Source organism: Syngnathus scovelli, chromosome 7 (genome assembly GCF_024217435.2).
Source record: "Syngnathus scovelli strain Florida chromosome 7, RoL_Ssco_1.2, whole genome shotgun sequence".
In the NCBI taxonomy this organism is placed as follows: domain Eukaryota; kingdom Metazoa; phylum Chordata; class Actinopteri; order Syngnathiformes; family Syngnathidae; genus Syngnathus; species Syngnathus scovelli.
Window position 1 is genome coordinate 11,875,001 of NC_090853.1, and position 9,713 is coordinate 11,884,713.

A 9,713-nucleotide genomic window follows, 5' to 3' on the forward strand; every position below is an offset into this window, starting at 1 on the left:
CACTCACACAAATACGTACACACTCACATGCACACACACACACACACGCACACACACACACACACACACACACACGCACACACGCGCACACACGCACACACGCGCACGCACACACGCACACACACACACACACACACACACACACATTCTCATGTTCATGTGGGAAAATAAAGTGAAACTGAATGGATGGTTGCACAAGGTCAAACCCTGAATGTGACTATGCAAGCCAAACACGTGCATGTTGAAGTACACAGATGCATGCAAAATTAGAGCAAACAAATGAATACTGGCACTTGGATTTAGCTACGGGCTTGAAAATAGAAAGCACAAGTGGACAATAATGAGATAAAAGAAGCAGATAAAGGATCAAAAGACTGCAAGAGAGAAAGATTGAGATAATTGGATGAGGAAAAACAACACAAGATTATTAAAGAAAATGATACACCACAACTAGAAGACTGCCATGTTTTAAAGAAGCTTGGAAAATATGTTAAGTAATTTGCAGAGACATCAAATTAGATGATTAGTAGCTGAAACTTTTGCCAGGTCCAGAGGTTTTTTTAGTTCTTCATCACATAATTACAAAGAATACAATTCATATTATGCACATGTTTACCTTGAAAGGGATGAGCTATTTTGCATGTAATTTACATATGTAAATATAGCATTACTGTATATTATAGTTTGTGATATATGCATATACAATTGTGTTTTATATCCAGTATTTTTAAATAATTCCAAATGCATGTTCAGTTATACTTAATAACAGTAGGACAATGCATTGAAGAATAAGTTATATGCCAACTCTTTATTTAACAATACTGCTCCTGAGACTTCTTGAGAAGAAAATAAAATCAGATGTAGACACTTCATCCTTCCATTTTTTTATTCACGGAGAGCCACGTTCTATATAAGAAGCGAACATAAACATTGTGGACACTAATAATTTAAACACACGGAAAGCTTTTGATGAACAAGCCTCACCCAAAACACAGCTGTTCCTGTGCCATCTTTCTGCCGCAGTGCTTGCAGATATTTGCATTTCACGTGGTTCATTCATTCACTAGATCTGGATGAGCCTTTCCCCATATGTGCAGTGTGTACAGGGATTTATTTTGCTAGTAAGAAGAATTGGAAGGAACAAAAGACAGCGATGGGAGAAAGGAAATGTAGTGTTTAAGTCATGGAAGACTTTAATAATTTAACTTTAATCTGTCATGAATTATCTGAGGGGGAAAATACCATCACAAATTACTTCTGGAATAAACTACCACTGAACTTGTAGGCAAAAAGTATTTTCACTAAGAGCAAATATCATATTGCAAATGTGACAATATTTAGAAGAATCATGAATTGTTCTACATAAGTTGACCTTTCCTTTATCTCTGCTTGAACAAGCTCCACAGCGTGGCTCAGATTTAAGTGCGTGCCAAGAAGACAGATGTGTGGCAAGCAGCGTGTGGCAAGCAGCCCTGACACTGAAACAGTACTATACATGTCAATGTCATGTTACTATATGAGGGTCTGACAGCAACCGTGTCGACAGGCAAGCAAAAGAAATGAGAAACCCTGTGGTTAGAGGATAAAATGAAAATAAAATGGTTGTAAGGTTTTCTTCATGTCAAAAGTGTATGTCGGTGTCACTCTGAGAGCAGATAAAACTGTTTGACTAATTGTCATCCTTTTCCTCCATAAATGTCTATTTATTCAATGTCAAATCAAATTCCACACGTGGCTGCGATGTGTAACTCCTTTGAACACACATTTCATAACTAATAACGTCTGGTGTTTTTTTACTAGATTACTTTTCCTCTTCAGGGTTGCTGGTTAACTGGAGCCTATCACTGCTGACTTTGGGCTAGAGGCAGTGTACACCTTGGTCTTATTTGATATTCAACCCACAGTAACTACTTTTACACCAAAGTTATTGATGAAATTGCAGAACCATTTACTCACATATGCAATATGTCTTTTACATCTGGTAAATTTCCAAATGATATGAAAAATAGCTAAAGTTATACCTCTATATAAATGTGGAGATAGACACCATTACACGAATTACAGGCCAGTATCTCTACTCTGTCAGTTCTCCAAAATCCTTGAAAACTGTTCACAGAAAAACTATACCATTTCATTGAAAAAAAACAAGCTTTTAGCTGACAGCCAATATGGATTCTGGAAGGACAGATCAACAACAATGACACTAATAGATCTTAGAGAGAACATCACAAATGGCATAGATAATACAAAACAAGTTATGGGGATCTTCATAGATCTGAAGAAAGCGTTTGACACAATAAATCATGGCATTCTAAACAACACATTTGAGAGATATGGCATCAGAGGGGTTGGTCTGGACTGGGTGAGGAGCTATTTAAGTAACAGGCAGCAATTTGTAAAAAATGGAGATCATGTATCTGACTTTATGCCCATAACATGTGGAGTACCTCAAGGGTCTGTCCTTGGTCCTAAACTGTTTATAATCTATATTAATGACTTATGTAATGTATCAAAAAGATTGAAATGCATATTATTTGCCGATGACACAAACATCTACTGTGCTGGGGACAATTTACAGCAGCTTATGGAAACAATCACAAAATCTGCTGGAAATCACATATTAATCATGTAAAAACAAAAATGTCAAAAATTATTGCAATTTTGAGGAAAGCAAGAAGTACTCTGGACTCCAGATCCCTACATATTCTCGATAATGCACTCATATTGCCATATCTGAGCTACTGTGTGGAAATATGGGGTAACACCTAGAAGTCTAACCTACAGCCATTGTGTACGTTACAAAAAAGAGCAATAAGAATAATCAATAACAAGGGATATCCGGAGCATACAAACGCACTGTTCATACTAACACAAACTTTGAAATTTGAAGATCTGATCAAACGCAAGGCAGCACAAATTATGTCCAGAGCAATATATAAACTTCTTCTAAGTGGGATACAAAATTTGTTTTTGGAAAGGCAGGGTGGTGTCAGTGTCTGTGTGCTCGCCCCTCCCTTCCTGTGTCTACTCCCAATCTATGTACTAATCACAGTCACCTGCCTCTCGTTACCTGTCGCGTATATAAGTCCTGTCTGCGTGTCACACCCCTGTCGGAATGTTCTCGTCTCGTCTGTCGTCGTCGTTCATCGGCGTTCCTGTCTTTATCTTGTATTTTGTTCAGTTAGTCTTGTCCCTGGCCGAGCTTCTTATAGTCTCTCTTTGAGTTCTCCAATAAACCCTGGCCCAAGCTGCATTTGGTCGCCCTGCTCCATTCCTTCCATGACAGGTGGGTAGAATCTGAGAGGGGAACTGAATTTTAAGCGAGTAAAAGTCAGAACAACCATGAAAAGTACGTGTATAACTGTCTGTGGGGTGAAATTGTCTCGAAAATTAGCACAAAAATATTGCAAACATAAAACTGTTCAAAAAAGTGTATAAAAACTGGTTTCTTAACATGTATGAGGAAAAAAGATAAATAACTAAAATGATTACACACCAGCAAAAATGAAAATAAGTCTGAAAGTGTGTACATGTTCCGTTTTATTGATTTTTAGATGTTGAATTATTAGTTTAATGGATTAAGTGAGAAAGGGGTAGGAATCTAAAAAGCTATGCTTCCTCCTACTCCTTTTCGAACATTCTTTGTGTATTTTTTTTTTGGGGGGGGGGGGGATATTGTTTGTTTCATGGACTTAGATATGGCACTTTAAAGTGTTAATTTTTTTATTTGTTTCCCTATTTTTCATGTTTTAAATATGTTCGAAATAAAGATATCTCAATCAATCAAACCACTGCCCTACAGCTAACCAATAAAATCCAATGAATACTTCATTTAGTATTTCTGTATATTTCACTATTGTACTTTTACATATTACATTATATACGCCAATTCTGTTTGCTGTTTGATAAATGTTTGAATACTTATTTGCTGAAGTTTTATTTTTAATTTTGTAAATTGTGAATACTCGGCACTCCAGCAGAGCCTATTGAAAAACTATTTAATGTCACTATATATACTTTGTATACAGTAGATTAAAGGTCAATGAAAGAAATTGAAATGAACTATTCGGGATGGAGGGTTGACATGCACTGGATACAGACTTGCACATTGGAAGTCAGAGACTTAGAGTGAGGATCCAATGACTGAGCCGAGAGCACGAGGGACATTGAGCGGGGACATAGGGAATTGATCGTCAGCAGCCTGAGGTGGGAGAAAACAGTTGGTGACACTTTAAGACAACAAAGGCCAGAAGCACAGTCCTGCTGTAAAAGAGAAGCCGGAGGGGAGGGAAGACAAAACATGCAGTGGAAGAACAAGAGCAAGAGAGGCATATTGACGTTTGCTAACATGTTGGCGGGGGAACACACTTTACAGAGGATGGGCAGCATGTCACTCCAGGCAATGACTAAGGTCTGAGTTCAGCAGGAGGCCAGGAAAAGATGATCAGTGTAGGCGGACTGTGCCGTGCCATTCACACTCCACAATTAGTCACTAAGGAGCTATCAAATCTAATACAAATATATATTTCAATGATCATGCCATCAAAATCCAACAGGTGTTTCCCTGAATAATGCAAATCATCTAAATCATTTAAATCTAAATAATCCAAATCTGAAAGATCTCGTGTATCGTAAAGGATTAATTGAAAAAGTTAACGGGCTTTTTATCAAAAAATGCATAGTGTTGGTTAGGTGGTACCTGGTTCAAAAAATATTTCCAATTTGTACATCAGTGAATAAGAGAACCACTGATCGTGAGCAAAACAAGACATTGGCAAAAAATAATCTATGAATTTATTATTATCGTTATACTCCTAAACAGGTAGTGTCTGAGTTGTATGTTTCAGGCTTGTTTTTAATGGAGAGAAATTCAAATTGTCATGAAGCCACTTCCATGAATTCATTGATAAACATTTGTATGACTTGAATTAAATTATCATGACTGTGACATGTTGTTAATCATGGAGGTCTAAACTGGGAAAGTGGCAAAGAGTAATTTAGTGGAAGGGACCCTTGTAGGAATTCCTTCCAGGCACAGCAATTACACATGCTCAAACTGACACTTGCTGTCATAAATTGATTATTTCACCACTCTGCAATTTATCACAACTGATTTTTTATCCTGATTTTTGCACATACGCACGAAAAAAATGCAACGTATAGGTTGCAAGAATACATTTGATACTTCTTGTATATAAATAAACACATCTTCTAACAGATGAGTTTGGCTGCATGCGGTGCCGCACATCCACAGAAGTCTTGTAGGCATATCCTGTAGGTCTAGGGATTCTTCTGTTTGTGTGCCTAGCTAGCTGAGGGAATGGGTTTAAATATTAATGCATTAGGAGATGGGAAATGTAATGGAGTGCCAGAACCACTTATAATAGAACGACACCAGTGAAAAATTCCATCAATCAGCAAACACCTCCAAACCAAAGAATCCTCTACTTACCAAGGCGTATTTGGCCTTGACAATAATAAAATATTTAATTAAAGGACTGACTTGCATCCTTCATATTTTATGTATGATAGCGTGCTGCAGAGAACATCCCACTTTGACATTTCCGTATATCCAAGACGTTTGTTGTTTTTATCAAACTAAACAAAGACAGCTTTCTTTAAAGTTAATTGACATTTTTCTTGCAAAAAGTAAAACAAGGACAGATAACATTTAGTTGATTTTTGCAAGAATCCCAAACTTCTAAACTACTGCAGTCATATATATGTAGTATTAAAACATTATGCTTCTTGATTGCCCCAAATGTCAAACATTTTAAAAATCTATATTGATAAATAACTAAAACAACAGTTTTAGTCTGGTAGATTATTTTGGTCAGGAAAACAAATATTTAATGTGGGCATGCAAAGTGTACATTTTACAGTAATCCGAGCCAATAAACGGCTCAGTCACACAGTTCCAGGTTTGAAATTTATTATAGTCATCAGGACTTTTGTTTCATGTTGACCTTTGTGGCACTGCTTTGCAATGTTGCCTTTGGAATTCTATTCAATGCATCTCAATTAAAAACTAAAGGTTTTTTCACACTATATAATCAGTTAATAATTATTATTTTGCTGTTGTTATGCATGATTATCACCAAGAAGATCATACAAAGCTGAAGGCCTAACATATTGCTGTACTGGTTACATCGTTTTGAATTAATGTCAGTTTCCCTGTCACACGCTCCCGGTTCTTTGTGAATGCCTCATTAAAGATCATTTGTTGTATAAATGCTTTGTCACCGATCATTTATGTTTTTCTCTGGAAGATAGACTGTGACTCATCGGATCATAAACAAAACTCTGTAGCAAATTCAATTTACCAGCATAATAGCTTGAACAAGTGTCCTTGCATTTGAGTCAAATGCATGTGCAAAACAAACATTTGTTTTGGCTATTGCCATATTTTGGGGCCTGACCAGTCCCCATATTTGTGATGGCTTATCACTGTCAATATTGACCGGGCCAGAAATTGTGGGAACACATCTGGTCATTAAGGCTGAAGATTCTTTAATCATGGATGGCTATGGTTTCCCATGTGGTCTGGCCTTCCATATGTTGTGCACAATCGGTAAATGTTATCTGGATTATCTACCATTTTGCATTCAGTATCCATGTTTGTACCATCTCATGTGTTCCAAGCAGCACAGGCAGACTGATTATTAATCCAGAGCTGGTGATAATGGCCCTCCAAGATAATAGGATGCACAGTGGACACATGGCGCTGCTTATTTGTGACCACAAAATATTTGACTGATGGATAGCTCAGAATATGGTAGAAAACATCACTTAAAAAGTATTGTTTGGGTTTCCGAAACTTCTATATAATGTTTGACAGTGTGTGGTGGAACGTGGAAGTGATGTATCAAACAAAGTCTCGTGTCGCATGGTGCACAAATGGATTCAGATCTGGGGAATGGGCAGGCTGGTCCCTAGCTTTAATGTCTTCATTAACCACTGAGCACTGCCACGGCATCCGCATGAGGCCAAGCATTGTTATTATGCAACCGAAGATCCACATTGTACCAGCTACAGTCTGATGATGGTTGCCGTTGCTACCTCAAGTGTGAAGTCATAAAGGATACGGACAAAAATGGTATGTCACCACAACCTGTTGAATCATTCCTTTAAGAGGTGGTCTTTCTAATGACTTCTCATTCCCGCCTTGTCTGTTCCCTTTGCACAAAAGGAGGTAAAACTGATTCCCAATCAATGCTACTTAACTGGACCAGTTGATATCCAAGGAGTGTGATTGACTTGGAGTTGTACTTTAATGATTGCATGTGACTGTGTTTTTTGTTAGGTTGCATCAACAAAAGATTGTTTATTCTAGCAATCAGTGACCATATCACCTAGTCTTGTCTTTCCAAATATGATTTTATGTTGAACAGACAAAGAATAGTTAAAAGGATAAAGCACCAAAGTGTGCATCTGGCCTGCAGATTGGCCAGTGATTTCGAAAGGGCAGACAGAAAGGTTGAAACACAAACAAGTGTGAGGTTATTAATCATGCTTGGCATATGTGCGGGTGAACAAAACAACAACAAAAGATTGAATAAATCAAGCGCCTCTGGTTTATGCATTGTGTTAAAGAAACTATTTTGCTAGTCTGATGATGAGATGTTCAGGGTCCTGTAGCCTCCTTGTTAGACTTGCATGTATTGAAATGAAATCACAGTGTGGCTTGTGTCTGCCTTTACTTTATAATTAACACTTTGGCAGAATTCTATTATGGCTATAGAAAATGTATACATGTATGACAGTGATTGCAGTCCCACAGTGGTGGATTTCACACTTACATCATTCATTTTGCCATAAAAGTTGGCATTCATGTAAAATTGTAATACGGCTTTTGGATAATGAGTCTATTGTTGTGCAGTTAAACACAATCCTTCGGGATGCAGGGCACTGCTACACCATTGCAAATTACAACCACAATAACAAACATGTTTTTAAATTTTACTAGTATAAAACACAAAACTGTTCTTGTTCGCATAGAACATTGTCAATAATTGAAGAACACATGCTCTGCACTCGGAAACAATCACGGAAATACCAAGGCTTTGTTTTGCAGATTTGTACGCACGCAGTGCTGGACAGGGACAAACAAAAACAAAAAAAAAACACTATTTATTCTTGTTCTAATATACCGTTGTCAGTAATTGAAGAACACATGTTCTACAGTCTGAAACAACCATGGAAATACCAATGCTTTGTTTTGCAGATTTGTATGGATGCAGTGTTGAACAGGGACAAAAAAAAAAAAAAAAAACACTAATTATTTTGGTGAGGTGTCAAACTTTGATTTTTTTTTTAGCTATCTTAAATACTTTACAATAACAAGTGCTTGAGACACTCAATGTGATATGAAGGTTGTAATGGAATCAACACCAACTGTGTATTTGTGGTATTATCCAATCATGCTGGATTGTATTCAAAGTCTTGTCAATCTACTTGAAGTATGATGAATATTTATGACGGGAGATGGACTTGGACCTTGAGTATGATTGATTCATCCCAAAAAACAAAAACAAGGTTTTAGAATTCCATGTACATTTCATAACGGAAACTTTGATTTAATTCATATATTTTAGGATTACATAAAATGGGTATTGCATTTGAAAAATATTGTGCTACTTCAAATGGTGGGTCAAAAGTGTCTTCAAATAATTTTCAAATAACACGATCCGCTTTTGAATTTCTTCGTAAATGTACCCAGTCACGGTACAAACGTTTTCTGTGGCACCGAACATGACCTCTTCCGCAGATGTACACATGCTGCGATGAAAGGTTCCATTGAGCGATGTAATCACCTCAGGGATGTAGGATTTCCATCTCTATCAAGTTGGCGATAACTCTTATACAATTCTTTGAAAGGAAATTATCTTTCTATCAAGCTGGGAGAAAGCAGTGGGAGCTACTCTTCTTATGACGTGATTTTGCTACAGATCTGAGCATTTAGCATGAAGGAGAAATGGGCAATATAAATCGTACACTTGACGGGAAGGAACTTTCAGATCATATTCATCACTGCCGTTGTTTTGCATCATTGCAATATGGGGAACCAAAGAAGTCATCACGAAATTCATAATTTCGAACAGGCCACAGTTATGATAATTCAAGCACAACAAACTCGCAGACCAAAGTACAATTTTATTCATTTTGGAAAAAAGACCTTTTCAGTCAATGCATCTTTCTTGCATTTCATCTGTCACTTTTTGATGCACCAGTAATCCCACAGATTTATGACTAAAATTGAGGGTTTTTGTTAAAGGAGAATTGGGCATGTACTTTCAACAAAATGAAAGTGTTTTAAAGAAAAATACCAGGAGTATTGATCACAACAGGTTATTGACGCTCCAAGTCATCTTTTTCCCTTTAATGAATCATGCTTTAGCACAATTTGGCTCATCACTGCCCTGCCCATTTGGGTCCTCTACTATTTTGTAGCAACACCACCCAAACCTGTTTATCTGCTTTTGTGACAGGCGTGATGTGTGACTCTGTCCAGACGCAGAGTTCGACAGTGAGGCGCATCTAGGCAGGACAAGTGGGACAAGAGCGTGATTGGAAGAAATGAGGAGTAGAGCTGATGAGACGAGGTGGAGGCATAAACTGACAAACAGACAAGGAAGGTACTAAGACAAAACTCCAGATTGCAATGTCAACAAACTTCAGCTTTTGTAGTTTTTGTGTGCAGTGAAGTTACTGTG

The 9,713-nt window shown here is 37.4% G+C and overlaps 1 protein-coding gene across 3 annotated transcripts in view; it reads left to right on the forward strand.

The window, feature by feature from the left end:
- zgc:172282 (leucine-rich repeat and fibronectin type III domain-containing protein 1-like protein) overlaps positions 1–3,253 on the forward strand; it is a 125,134-nt gene extending 121,881 nt beyond the window's left edge. For all 3 annotated transcript variants that reach the window (XM_068651430.1, XM_068651429.1, XM_068651431.1), the window contains one exon: positions 1,399–3,253. The gene's annotated coding sequence lies outside the window, so the exon portion shown is untranslated. The remainder of the gene's footprint in view (positions 1–1,398) is intronic.
- The last annotated feature ends 6,460 nt before the right edge of the window (positions 3,254–9,713 follow it).